This window comes from Ranitomeya imitator, chromosome 4 (assembly GCF_032444005.1).
Source record: "Ranitomeya imitator isolate aRanImi1 chromosome 4, aRanImi1.pri, whole genome shotgun sequence".
Lineage (NCBI taxonomy): Eukaryota > Metazoa > Chordata > Amphibia > Anura > Dendrobatidae > Ranitomeya > Ranitomeya imitator.
In genome coordinates, this window is record NC_091285.1 from 128688607 (window position 1) to 128703728 (window position 15122).

Below are 15122 nucleotides of genomic sequence, written 5' to 3' on the forward strand. Positions count from 1 at the left end.
CTCTTCGTTGCTTCTTGGCTGTACTTTTTGCTGTCACTTGTTGCTGTGTGCCCTTTTCTTTTTTGCTTGCTGGTATTGCTTCATTCTTAGGTGTGCCATCTTCATCCTCTACAAAGATTTGATATCGGTTCTTCAGTTGTGTGGTTGGTGATTTCGCCATGGTCTTCTTGCTTCTTTTGGTCACATGCTTCCACTCATCTGCTTTTGGAGGTTCTCTGACACTTTTTGCACCTTCTGTGACCAGTAGAGATGCTTCTGTTCTGTCTAGAAAGTCTTCATTCTCTTTGATGAGTTTCAAAGTTGCTATTCTTTCTTCCAGACCCCGCACCTTTTCTTCTAAAAGGGCCACTAGTCTACACTTCTGACAGGTGAAATTGGATTCTTCTTCTGGTCGATCTGTGAACATATAGCACATGCTGCAGCTCACCATGTAGGTTGTCACATCTGCCATGTTGCTCCTAGATCCTGCTGACTTGCTGTGTGTTTTCCTTCTTGTGTAATCTACTCAGCCAAGCTCTCTTGCAATAATGTCCTACAGGCAAAAATTCGCGCGCCGTAACCGTAGCATCACCAAACCTCCCTGGTTTGGTGATGCTTTCGAAGCAGCTGGTCCCGGCTGTACCCAACGATCTTCTAGCTTAGGGAGACTTCGCTTCTCCCAGAAGGCACCTGGAATATGCAAATTAGCCTCCTGAAGCTTGAATCCCTGGTTTGGTGATGCTTTCGAAGCAGCTGGTCCCGGCTGTACCCAACGATCTTCTAGCTTAGGGAGACTTCGCTTCTCCCAGAAGGCACCTGGAATATGCAAATTAGCCTCCTGAAGCTTGAATCCCTGGTTTGGTGATGCTTTCGAAGCAGCTGGTCCCGGCTGTACCCAACGATCTTCTAGCTTAGGGAGACTTCGCTTCTCCCAGAAGGCACCTGGAATATGCAAATTAGCCTCCTGAAGCTTGAATCCCTGGTTTGGTGATGCTTTCGAAGCAGCTGGTCCCGGCTGTACCCAACGATCTTCTAGCTTAGGGAGACTTCGCTTCTCCCAGAAGGCACCTGGAATATGCAAATTAGCCTCCTGAAGCTTGAATCCCTGGTTTGGTGATGCTTTCGAAGCAGCTGGTCCCGGCTGTACCCAACGATCTTCTAGCTTAGGGAGACTTCGCTTCTCCCAGAAGGCACCTGGAATATGCAAATTAGCCTCCTGAAGCTTGAACCCCCAACACCAACCCCGCAGGCAAGTTATCCAGAACAAAACAGGTGATGCGTTCCTCTGACACAGAACAGATCCTGTTCTTGGTGAGGGGTGTACAGTCGATAGCCATCACTTTTATGGGAGTAGCCAACCTAGCTGTCCCTATCCTATACTGGGCCACCAATCTGGAGTCAATCAAATTCACAGTGAACCCACAATCCACAAAAGCTGCAATGGGAAAAAAAACCAGCTGTTTACATCAAGTTCAACTTTAAGCAATAACTTGGAAACTGAGGAAAAATGTACCTGGGAGTCTGGGCAAACTCCTTGACAGTTACCCAGACATAGGCGTTTCCCGACACCTTGGAAGACGTAGGGCAGGAAGGGCAGTCTTTTCTCCAATGTCCCGCAGACCCACAGTAGAAACAGAGCTTACTCTCCCTGTGACTTCTCCTTTCATTCGCGGAGACAGATCCTACCTCCATGGGCTCAACAGACGATGCGGGTTCAGATTTGGTAGGAAATAATGGAGTCTCACGTTGTACCACTCCTCTTTCACGAAGCATGAGATCCACTTGAACGGCATGCGTCATAGCCTCCCCCAAAGAGTCGGGTGGTGGATGCAGAGCCAACACGTCCTTAAGGTGGTAGGACAACCCTCTTCGGAACAACCCTCAGTGCAGAGCCATTCCAAGTAACCTCCGGAGCCCAAAATCGATACTCAGAACAATACCATTCGGCTGAGAGCTTTCCCTGAGAGAGACTCATAATCATGTCCTCAGCCAACCTCACACGATCTGGTTCATCGTAAATCAGCCCAAAAAGCCTCAAAGAACCGATCAACAGACATTTTCTCAGCGGAGGTGGGAGACAGGGTAAAAGCCCAGGACTGTGGAGCCTCCCTCAAAAGAGAAATGACAATGTCCGCCCTGTGGCTCTCATCTCCTGAAGACCGAGGGTGCAAAGAAAACAGTAGTTTGCATCCCTCCTTAAACACCCGGAATTTACTCTTGTCTCCAGAAAAGGTGTCCGGAAGTTTGACAGAGGGTTCAGAGGAAGGTAATGAAACATCAGACACACCCCCATCCTTACAGCCAAAAATAAGAGAAGCACTCCAAACGGATTTAATAATCTCACCCAGTTCTCTCCGCACCTGTTGATGAGATGCCACTAAGGACCTTTGCTCCACAGACAGATTTTGCATCGTCTGAGTCAGATTAGTTACCTGCTCAGACAAAGTATGCAGCTGATCCATATACAGACAAACAAAAGTGCCCCCAAACAAATTTTGAAAGTGATTCAGTAATAATGTAATAATAACACACGGTGTGTGTCACCTGAGGAGCCTAGGGGGTGCTTGCAGGTGGCCTGGAACCGAGTGCAGGGAGTGTGATAGCTAAAGCACGCAGTGTGCACAGGTCCTGACACTAAACAGTCACGTGATCGCAGGGGGCGGAGCTACCACGCATGAGGACGGGGAAGCAGCTGAGAGAGTGGAATATGGAGCACAAAATGTAAACATAGTCAAATGGAGAGCCAAAGCTAAACGAGAGCGAGGTACCTAGGGATGAGATAGCGAGTGAACCGAGACGAGCCAACGGGTCAGAGAATCAGGAAGGACGGGGCAGTACAGAGCAGAAAACAGAGGCAGAAGTCAGGGGGTGAACTGGGTCATACACAGAAAATCTCACAAGTGCAGAGGCACAACGATTACAGACGAGTATAAACCCAGAAAAACAAGGAGTACTCAGTCCAACTATATTGTATAAACGTATAAAATACTTTATTAAATCAATAATAACAAGGTACATATATGACAACATTAAACAAATAGAGGGTTAGGGTAGTCACGGATATATTGGCATTAATGTATATCAGAACGTAAAGTGCCTAGTGCTCATAGTTCTAATGGGAAGCCTTCCCCAGCATGTAACCACTAGCGTCAGGGATTTACTACATAATTGTAGCGCAATCGAGTTAAAGTACTCTTTTAGGGGGCTTACCCATCATAAAGTAAACAGCCGAGTCCGTGTCACGCCGCCACCGACGCGCGTTTCGCTGCTCTTCTTCAAGGTGCGGTGATATAGTGTGTTCGGGCCGGGATTAAATAGCCATAAGCGCCGGAAGCTGTATAATCGGCGCATGTCCTCTGACCTGCACGCCGTCAAGACGCATCACTTCCGGCGGGCGGGGTAACACTGCGTGTCAGCGTCCATGTCAATCTGACGTCACTGGAACGCATGTGTCATCCCTATTCGCCCTCAGCGATGTTCCAGGCCGTACCACATTGGACATGCGCACTACAGGATCCGGTGAGGCAATAGAAAATATCGGGGCAGAGATTGGATCTGAGGAACTGGCAAGTGTAACCGTATGGAAACGTGCAATATATAATATAATACATGTGAATACTCCTCCTATATATAATATAATATAAATCAATTAGACATCTCAGACATCTGTGTACGTGAATGATACTAGTAATCCTAAACATAATTAATAATTAATAAACAGCCATAAATAATACACAAATATAAATGGACATACAGATATTGCATAATTAGTGATAGTACAATAATGTGATAAAGTCCAGCCCATCCTCCACATTCCCGCTTCATGCTCCCAGAATGTTATTTCCAGCCTCACTATACGGCCCAGGTGGTTATGCATTTCACACATCAAGGGAATGATAATCAAAAAATGGAAAGTACTGAAAAATGAAAAACAAAAATTAATATCAAAGACGTAACATACATAATCCACACAACACACATAAATAATTAAAAACCAAGACTGGGATGTTGCACTTAAACTTACAAAAATGAACCAAAGTTCACCTGCTCATTCAGGCCCGCCGGTGCCACGGTATTTAATACCGTTATCCACCGGCATTCCCTCTGAGCCAACAGGCGCTTTGTGTCACCACCCCTGATGCCCGCACAAATTCTGTCGATGCCCCAAGCTTTAAAGCCATCTGGATTGCTATTATGTTTGAGACGAAAATGTTTCGGGATTGTTTTCATTGTAGCCACATCCTCCATGTCACGTGCGGCCTTTATATCTCTCACGTGTTCGCGTATGCGAACACGCAATTCTCTAGACGTCAGACCTACATACACCAAATTGCAGGGGCACACCGCATAATACACTACATGCGTAGTGTTACAGGTAATGTGGTCCCTTATGGTGTACTCTTTCTGGCCGTCTGATGACATGAAGGATGTGGCACGTCTCAAATTTTTGCAAGCCAGGCAGCCACCACACGGGTAGAAGCCTGTTCTAGGATTACCAGCTCCAAAAATATTAGATTGTTTCTGTACATAGTGGCTTTTAACTACGATGTCTTTGAGGTTTCGACTCCTCCGCGCTGTCATCAGTGGTCTTTGTGGTAGGCATCCCCGCAGGATCGGGTCAGTTTTTAATATCGACCAGTGACGGTCCAATATGGATCTCATAGTATCCCACCTGTGATTAAATGTGGAGATAAATCTCAGTTCTCCCTCACTTTTAGATCTCTCTCTCCCTCTTCTCTGTACCAGTAGCTCATTTCTCTGCTCTCTCTTAGCTCTTAAGTATCCCCTCCTAACATTCCTCCTACTATAGCCCCTTTGGGCAAATCTCTCCCCAAGGGCCTCAGCCTGCTCCTCAAAGGCTGAATCCGTAGTACAAATCCTCCTGGCTCGCAAAAATTGCCCTACTGGTATGGATCTGATCGTGGACCGCGGATGTGACGAGGACGCATGCAAGAGGGCATTCACACATGTCTCCTTCCGATATAAATCGGTATGAATCAAACCATTAGATTGAACTTTCAATATAACATCCAAGAATGAAATTTCATGCTGATTAAACACGTAGGTGAGATAGATGTTGGAGCTGTTCTGGTTCAGTCCTGACATAAATCTCTGCAGATCAATTATGGGGCCCTGCCAGATGAACAGGACATCGTCGATGTACCTGTAACATCCCATGATCTGAGGGGCGGCATGTGCGCCATCAGAAAAAATCTCCCTTTCCCAGAATCCCAAAAACAAATTTGCATAGGATGGCGCACAGGCTGCCCCCATAGCAGTCCCTGGTTTCTGCAGGAAGAAACGATCTTTAAAAGTAAAAAAGTTGTGAGTCAGGACGAACTCCAACAGCTCCAACACCAACTCACGTACGTCAGCATCCAAATTACTATTTTCCAAGAAGAATCTGGATGCCCTCAAGCCGTCCTCGTGGCGGATGCTAGTGTAGAGTGACTCCACATCCGCCGTAACAAGTACCATATCTGCGTCCACGAACAGACCATCCAGGCGTCTTAAGATATCATTGGCGTCCCTGACATAGGAGGGAAGCGTCTCCACCTGTGGATGTAAATAGTGCTCAATGAATTTACAGATTGGATCACACAACCCCCCTATGGCAGAGACAATGGGACTACCAGGAGGATTGACTGGATCTTTGTGGACCTTGGGGAGGATATAGAACGTAGGGATTACCGGAGTGGTAACCAAAAGACCGCCCAGTACTTTTTTTGTGATGATCCCCCTCTCATAAGCAATCTCTAAGATGTTGTTTAACTGAGTTTGGAATTTAGATAAGGGGCTCTGAGGCAGCTGTATATATGTTTCTTTGTTCTTAAGCTGCCGCATAGCCTCCCTCTCATATTTCTCAATCGGCCAGATCACCACATTTCCCCCCTTGTCAGCCGGCTTAATCTGCACATCGTCCCAGGTTCTAATCTCCTCCAAGGCTTGTCTTTGTACTGGGCTTAAATTATCCCTTTTCTTATAGTTATTAATCGCCTTAAAGTCTTCCATGACCAAACGGGTAAAGATATCTACCTGTGGACAGTGACAAGGGGGGAAACGTGGTACATCTGGCCGAGATCGGGGGCATTGGTGTACTCACCGACTCAGTATTTGCCTCATTTTCAAGCTCCTCCAATATACGTAGGGTTTCTGCCTCATCATAATCCATCTCGTGACTGGGCGAGGGCCGTGTGTGTAATCTTTTTAAGATGATCTTACGTGAGAATAGGTGCAGGTCTTTTATTGCTACAAAAAAGTCAAAGTTATTAGTGGGTGCAAAAGATAACCCCAACTCAAGGACACATTTCTGTGGTTCTGACAAAATATGTGAGGAGAGATTAATTACCTCAAGTGCATTAGGTCGGGCCTTCTTATCACTCTTAGGTGACACCATGTTTTTGCGTTTGTTACTAAATCTTCCTTCCATCTTTGATTACAGACGAGTAACCTGGGTCAGCAATCCCTAGCTGAGTAAACGGAAGTATTACCGACACTGGACCCAGGAACTACAAGCATTACAGAGCCGCCCCAGAACCAAAGAGAGGCAAATTATCTTAACCCTGACCTGTCCAGAACCACTCTGTCCTACACCATGACAGGACTGACCATCTAATTATCAGAGAGATCAAGGGCTGAGAGTCACGCACAACCACCTGCTGTTATCTTTGTAGCGAAGAGTTCTCAGCTGACCTCTTTTGTCCAGCCAATTACACGATTGGGCGACAATCAACCGAGGAGACCACAGGAGGTACACAATAGATAGTTATTGGAAAACTAATAGTGAGCGTCCAGCATATACACTTCCGGATTACAATGCACGGAATATGTGTATATACAGTACCTCCGTATGATTATTGCTAACTCCACAATAACCCCACACTCCTCGCTGCCACCACCAATCCTGTATTTTTTTAAAATAAATAACTACATGCCCATTGGACACCATTCTTCTTTGAAAGTTCACACCATAAGGGTCTACCATCCCCTCTCCCTCAGAGTATCAGTCATATACCATCCCCCAGGTTCTTATTACTGTCTTGAGTCATATACACACACTGTGTGTTTTTTTTGTTCAGTCCAGGTGTCCCATCTATGGTTGTTTGTTTGTGGTGCTCACTGGTTTTTATTTATACATGTTTTTAATATTAATAAATAAAGCATTTATTTTAGTGTGTGGCTTTATTATTTTTGGTGTTTTATCCTTTTTATATATAACCTATTCTCTACTTCTCTGAACATAACTCGCCATCAAACTTAACCGTACCCGAAAGCCTCATGCAGCCTTTATCTAACCCCCATTTCCTCAAGCTGGCTGGACCATCATTGTAAATAACTACCTGTACTTTGTGATGCCACCCCTCATTGTAGATTGTAAGCTATGAAGAGCTGTGTCAACATTATATTTGCTTTAATTTTTTGACTATCGTTAACTTTGTAACTTATGACTGTTTTATATAAACTGCTGACTTGTAAAGCACTGCGGAATAAGTTTGCGTGATATAGATAAAGGTTATTATTATTACTAGATTGAAGATGGTGAAGTTCAAGCTCTTAGCTTTGTCATGTGTAGAAGGAAACAATCTTTTATGTCACCACAACTGCAAAGATGAGGGCTGGCTGCTGTGCTGATACAGGGTGGACTAGGGTGAACACATCAAGCTGCTGGGCTGTGAGAGAGGTGCAAGTAGAGATGTTATGGTGGATTGATAAAGATGGGGTGTGCTTGGTATCTAAGATGAGTCAAAAACAGCAGGCATGTCCACTTCCTTAACAGCTGATGGGTTCTCACTCACCACGACTGTACCGGGTAAACAAGTTTAGGTTCTGCGGCCGGGACAACACTTGCCATGTTGAGGGAGAAGGAAGAAGCATAAGATGCAATTAATGGGGTGGACGGTGGTTGACGAGGACCGCTAGTCTGCATTTTAGCACAGTAAGATTCCCAGAGTAACGCATTTTGATTGTGCATGTGCCAGTTCATGCATGTAGCATTCAAATTATTGCATTTTTTAAAACTCTGCTAGTTTTTAACAAAATTTTCAGATAGCGTGAGTTATGTCATTTTTTGCTGGTCTAAAAAAAGACCCAGGTTAGACAAATGCAGACCCGAGAATGCTGCTGGCCAATGACAGAGTTGGGGCTGAGGATGCAGTGCTTCTCGTGGTTGCATAACTCTGTGTCTGTGTGGGAAGCCACAACGTAACCTTCTCGTCTTCCTCCTCCTCCATCTCTTCTGTTGAGCTACTCAGCTGCATGTCTCTGGATTTACACCAATTGGGATCTACTACATTATAATCATCCTCTCTGTTCTCCTACTCCTCGCCTTGAGATTCAACCTCCTCTTCCTGCGCTGACAGTACTGTACAGTCTGCATGTGCCTCAAATATCTGAGTCTCAACAGGATCACCTCCAACCACCGGGGTTAAAGTCTGGTGACGAGGGCTTGGATTTTGCTCGGACCCTTTTGTCCAGCCCTGGATCAAGCTGAAAAAAATTTTGGGCATTGGTGCAGGCGATTTCCTCCTCTTGACTCTGTGAATCTTTGGACTACACTTCTGATGCCAATGGCATAGACTGTGTGAACAGCTCTACAGCCATATGTGGTTCCCTACAGCCAGTTGTGTGGTTGGAGAGTTGTGACGTGGGGGAAAACAAGGTTATCCTTGAGGTGCCGCCTCTGAGTACTGTACTGTGTGTGATGTTCAGGTGGAAGAAGGAGTAGAGGCCACATGATGCAGCGCTTTCCATCTACTGGAGAACATGTTCTTTCTGGCCCTCATCTACAAAGCGTACCGCTGCCAAAGAACGGGAGTGGAGTAGCCCGTCCAGTAACAGAAGCTGTAAAAATGCTGTGCAATTGCTCACTGCAGTAAAACAAACCTACTTCTCATCTTTTTTCATATCATACCTGTCTCACAACCCTAAACAGCTTTTCATTACTTTCAATTCTCTACTCTGTCCACCAGCTCCCCCTCCCTCTCATCTCAGCTAAAGACTGCTTCATTCTTCAAGCAGAAGATTGACAACATAAGGCAAAGCCACTCCTCATAAGCACTCAGTGCTCCTCCTTCAAAACCAACTTCACCATCACGGAAAATCAAGATCAATTTTTCCTCTTTATAGAAAAAATGCATGCTCCACGCTAGGGTTTGAAAGGAATTTGGGGGAAAAAAGGGAAGGGTCGATATAAGAAGCTGCTGGCGATTAAAACAGGTCCTGAACGCCCTCCCCGTAGTTAATCTATGGGGGGTCGCATGATAACACAGCCACCAATGGTATTATTATGGTTAAAGTTAAAATTTTCCTCATTACATTGGTTCTGTCAGAAAAGCTATTAATAGCTATGTAAGCTGTGCTGTGCACGAGTAGGTTAATTCTGTTTTTTTCTGGTTTTTCCCTACTGTCTTTCCCATTTTTTTCTGGCATGCTGATTGGTTGACAGGTACCCAGCTGAAGGAATTCCTGGTTATAAAAACCGCTGTTCTGAGCCGTTATGACCAGTTACCTCAGAAGATTCAAGATAGAAGATCTGCAGATGGAATCACTGGTTCAACAGCTGTTGCGGAAGGCTGAAGATGAGGGCGGTATTGAGTGGTTGCAGAGCTGTTTAGCTACAAAACCTGCTATAAGACCTACCTCCTCTCCGGAGGTTTCTACAGCTCCTGCTCCACGATCTCCGCTCTCTTCTGATGCCCCGCACAAGTCGTCGCTGCCACCGCGTCCATGCCGCAGCTCTGGAAGGAACCGGCGGCCCAGAAAATCCTACTCACCACCTCCATCTTCGCGCCCAGCTGACGCGTCACAGGAAGTGCGTAGCCGAAGTCGGAGGTCATCGCGCCGGAGGTCTTGCAGCCCATCGCGCGATTCCGCAGCTGATCATCAGGTGGCGCTGCCGGCGTCATCATCCGCGGCCGGTAATTCGACTCCCCGTCACAGCCTGCCGGAAGTCCGGGGGCAGAGAGGCGCCAAGACCAGCGCATCTAGCCACCGCATCCTTAAAAGAGTTGTGGTGGCCCAGGGAATCCTGGAGGCAGCATCGCAGCCAAGGCACATACTATCGGTAAGAGAAATGAGCGCATCCTACGCTGCAGCGGCATCATGGCGATCTGCATCTCCAGTTTGCGATCAAGAGGAGGATCTTCGATCTCAGCACCAGCCGCATTCGCCCACTCCAGCGGGCTCGAGTGCCGAAGTCACCATGGAGCAAGAGACCTTCCAGCATGACGGGGGTGAGATGCTAAATGTGCCCCTGTCTGTCTCTGTCCTCAATTTTAAGTCCTTAGTAAGGGAGGCGATAAATGAGTATATGTCCAGCAGTGCTCCTGCGTCTGTTAGCACTGTGACTGCGTCATCTAATGATGCTGGCAGCGAGAGATTTATTATTAAACCTGGGCTGCCTGAAGTATTCTTAAAGGAATCTCTTACATGTGAAGTTTCCCCACTGGGGTTTCATTTAAGCCCAACATTAAAGGAGCAGATTTGGAAAAGGGAATATGTTGATATCTTTTCCCTTTTACCATCTGTAAAAGAGCAGCAGCATAAATATGACAAGAGGGAGGATAATGATGATAAAAAGAGGCCTATTAATGTTAAATCATTCAATAATTGGCTGCAAGCATTCTCTATTTATGCTGCTGTTCTGGGGGAAGAATTTCCTAACTTATGTTCAGGCCTTTTTCAGCATTTAGACTCTATTTTGGAAGCTTATAGGAATTTTGGGGGTATGGCTTGGCTCCAGTATGATGAGTCTTTCCGGCAGAAGCTAGCTATGTACCCTGATCTTTCATGGGGTAAGAAAGATATAGGGTTGTGGATCAACTTAATGTTACCCCAGAAATTCTCATCATCCAGGCAGCCTGTGAATCCCCCTGCCAAGAAAGGGATATGTTTTGCATTCAATGAGGGTAATTGTAAGTGGGCTCTTAATTGCCGCTTTCGACACGAATGCTCATTCTGTGGGGGCAACCACTCCATGTCAAAGTGCTATAAGAAACAATTTCAATCTGGACAGCAAGTATCATCTAAAGAATCTATTTCAAAGAGCACCAACTCTGGTGAAAGTGCTAAACATGGTCCCTTGGTTAGAGGTGTACCCAGATCAATGGATTAGCTCTGAGATTTTTCATGGGTTTTTATATGGTTTTTTTGTACCTCAATTTAAAGGGGTTGGTTGCTCTGTAGTTCATAATTTATCATCCGCTTTTGAGTTTCCTCTAGTAGTTAAAGAAAAGATCTTAAAGGAGTTGGAATCGGGTAGAGTTGCTGGACCCTTCAGTTCACCGCCTTTCACTAATTTTAGGATCTCCCCCCTCGGTGTAGTTCCTAAAAAGGAGCATGGCTCCTTTAGATTGATACACCACTTGTCATTTCCCAGAGGCTCTTCTCTGAATGACGAGGTTGACTCAAACATCCGTTCTGTGAAATATTCTTCTTTTGACGAAGCAATCGTGATTTTACAAAGGTTTGGCACACATGCTCTGATGGTTAAATCAGACATAAAATCTGCCTTTCGGCTTTTACCAGTTCACCCTGACGGTTTTAACTCCCTCGGTTTTGCTTTTAATAACTAATTCTTTTTTGATAGATGCCTCCCTATGGGATTTTCGTTATCTTGTTACTATTTTGAGTTGTTTTCTTCCTTTTTGCATTGGGTAGTTGAGTTTTCTTTTCCAAACGGGGGGGTTCTTCATTACCTAGATGACTTTTTGTTTGTCGGTCCTAAGGATTCCAATATCTGTTTTTTGTTGCTGCTCAGGTTTAGGAATATTTGTCGTAAGTTTGGTGTCCCTATCGCTGAGGAAAAAACAGTTTCTCCTTGCACTTCCTTGGAGTTTCTAGGGATTCATATTGATTCAACTAGCATGTCTTGCTCCCTTCCAGTGGATAAGATTTCTAAGCTTTGCTCCCTAATAGATTATTTCTTATCAAGAGACAAGGTTACCCTTAAGGAGCTCCAGTCCTTGTTGGGTATGTTAAATTTCGCTTTGAAAATTATCCCCATGGGCAGGGTTTTTTCTAAACGTCTTTACGATCTTACGTCAGGTCATTTTTCTCCCCACGCCCATTTACGTTTGGGCAGCGGCTTCAAGGACGATTTGCATACTTGGTTGCAATTTTTGTTAGAGTTCAGTGGAAAAAATCTGTGGCAGGCCCCTTTCACGTTTTCAGATGAAATTGGCTTGTCATATTTTACTGACGGACAATTAGGCCTGGGATTGACTTTTGATTCTGACTGGGCCTTTGAAACCTGGCCTGAGTCTTGGGTTCTTAATGAACTTACTAGACTTCCCGCTTTATTGGATCTATTTTCTATTTTGTTAGCCATTCATTTTTGGGGTTCCTATCTTTCCAACAGGCGTATTACCTTTCGCTCTGAGAAGCAAAATTTGGTTTTCATGCTAAACATCCTTTCTTCTAAGAATAAGTTTACTGCAACAATACTTAGGCATCTGACACTTACGTGTTTGAAATTAAACATTTGGTTAAAGGCTGTTTTTTCCTCCCATACGTTTAAAGATAATGCTGAATTTGTTTGTCATCGCCAGGCGTCACAAGCTTTGGATCACATTCCAGAAGGGGACAAAAGAAGATTAATTTGTCCTCAGCACTTATGGGATTTAATTCAAGTATAATTAAATGTTTTTTAGAAAATTCTTTAGCGAACAAAACTTGGGCTGACTATTCAGCTGCTTGGAGTTTATGGGTGAAATTTTGTTATTGCAATAATTATTCTTTTGTTGAGTGTGATCCTGTTATGGCTTTGCGTTTCGCAGAGCATTTAGTTAAGAATGGATTATCCTAGTCGGCTCTAGCTAAAAATTTTGCAGGTGTATCTTTCTTTTTGAAACTTTTCGGTAAGAAAGCGCTATCTGAGTTTTTTGTTGTCAAACAATTTTTAAAGGGTTTCAGAAGGGCTAATTTTCAACCTGATAGTCGCCGCTCTATTTCGGTCCAACTTTTGAGAGACATTTGTATGTCTCTTCCTTCAATTTGCACGGATCTTTTTGAAGCGTCTCTTTTTTCTACGGCCTTTTCATTTGCATTTTTTGCGGCTTTGCGAGTGAGTGAGCTGGTTTCCCTCAAAAAATCTTTTCTGTCGGGTTTATTTTTGGACCACGTCCAGTTGCGTAATCATCATTTAGTTATTTTTATTAAAAAGTCTAAAACATACCAATTGGGCTGTGGGTCATCTGTAAAATTGAATTCCATTTCAGATAAAACCATCTACCCTGTTTACAACGCTTACAATTGGTTAGCTATTCGGTCCGGTTTGGATGGCCCGTTTTTTTTTTTTATTCATAAAAATGGCGACCCTGCAACTATATTCCAATTTAACTTTGTCCTTAAGAAGTGTTTGAAACAGTTGGGTTTAGAGAAACTTCATTTTTCTTCACATTCCTTTGGCATTGGAGCAGTCACAGAAGCCGCCAGGTGAATCCCGCATGAGAAGAATTGGGAGATGGGAGTCTAATCGTTTTAAATTGTATATTCGTCCTGATTTATGCCTTAATTACCATCTTATTCATTTCTTAGGTGTTATCACTGTCTGGATCATCGGACATTCATTTATTTATTGGGCCGAGAAGAGGGCAATCGTCAGGTGTTACACAGAAAATTTAGGCTTTAACAAATCCTTTTTACAGATTTTTTGGCACAGCAGGAGAGGAATGTTATGGCAGAACTTGATTCCTGAGCTTCATAAGTTGGCCGAGACCAGACCACATCCGAACTTGATCATTTTTCATCTAGGTGGTAATGACCTTGGTAAAATTAACACGCTTGATTTTTTATCTTTCATTAAAAGGGATGTTTGTTAAAGATGGAATTTCTTAACACTACTTTTGCTTCTTCGGAAATTATCCCCAGGTTTATTTGGTTTCATGAGAATACTCGGTTTTTGGAGCGAATTAGAAAAAGGGTAAATCGGAACATTCAGAAATTCATGCCATCAATCCAAGGTTTCTCTTTTAGGCATGTCAATTTGGAAGATGTGATTCCAGGGATGTTTAGGAGAGATTGGGTTCACCTCTCCGAGATTGGCCTGGATATCTTTAATCTGGATCTCCAGGCCATTATCGAGAATTGGCTGGGGCGTTTTGGGGGGCCACGCCTTTTTAAGGCATGGCGTTTGGGAAAATCGCCCGGTGTCGGGTGGATTGGATTTTTAATGGTGAAATTGAATTCAGTTGATGAATTATTATTTAATTCTGGTTGGTTATTTATTAATAATTTATTCTTCATGTGACTCAAAAATAAACGCCACGGCCAATTTTTATTCCAAACTAAATCTGGTGTGCTTGTCTTATTATTTACAAATTGTGGGGCTTGTGTTACCATGTGTATAACCTGTTAGTGAAAGAAACGACTTAATATTGATTAAGGATGATCACCGCGCTAATTATATCAGCAGTATCATGGAATTGGACCAGTAAATATGGTACATATGGATAATTTTGATAATATACTCACTTGAATTGTTGTTCGTGGTATGGGTTGCGAGGGATCCATGCAGGAAATCTGTTTGTGGTGAACGTAATACTTGGGAGTGTTGCTCCCTTGGACCACCAAAATTCCCACTAATTGAATAGATTTATACTTGCATTAGTTATATTATTATAGAATATAAACCAGGGATTCAAGCTTGAGGAGGCTAATTTGCATATTCCAGGTGCCTTCTGGGAAAAGCAAGGAGTCTCCCTAAGCTAGAAGATCGTTGGGTACAGCCGGGACCAGCTGCTTGGAAAGCATCACCAAACCAGGGATTCAAGCTTTAGGAGGCTAATTTGCATATTCCAGGTGCCTTCTGGGAAAAGCGAAGAGTCTCCCTAAGCTAGAAGATCGTTGGGTACAGACAGGACCAGCTGCTTGGAAAGCATCACCAAACCAGTGATTCAAGCTTGAGGAGGCTAATTTGCATATTCCAGGTGCCTTCTGGGAAAAGCAAGGAGTCTCCCTAAGCTAGAAGATCGTTGGGTACAGCCGGGACCAGCTGCTTGGAAAGCATCACCAAACCAGTGATTCAAGCTTGAGGAGGCTAATTTGCATATTCCAGGTGCCTTCTGGGAAAAGCAAGGAGTCTCCCTAAGCTAGAAGATCGTTGGGTACAGCCGGGACCAGCTGCTTGGAAAGCATCACCAAAC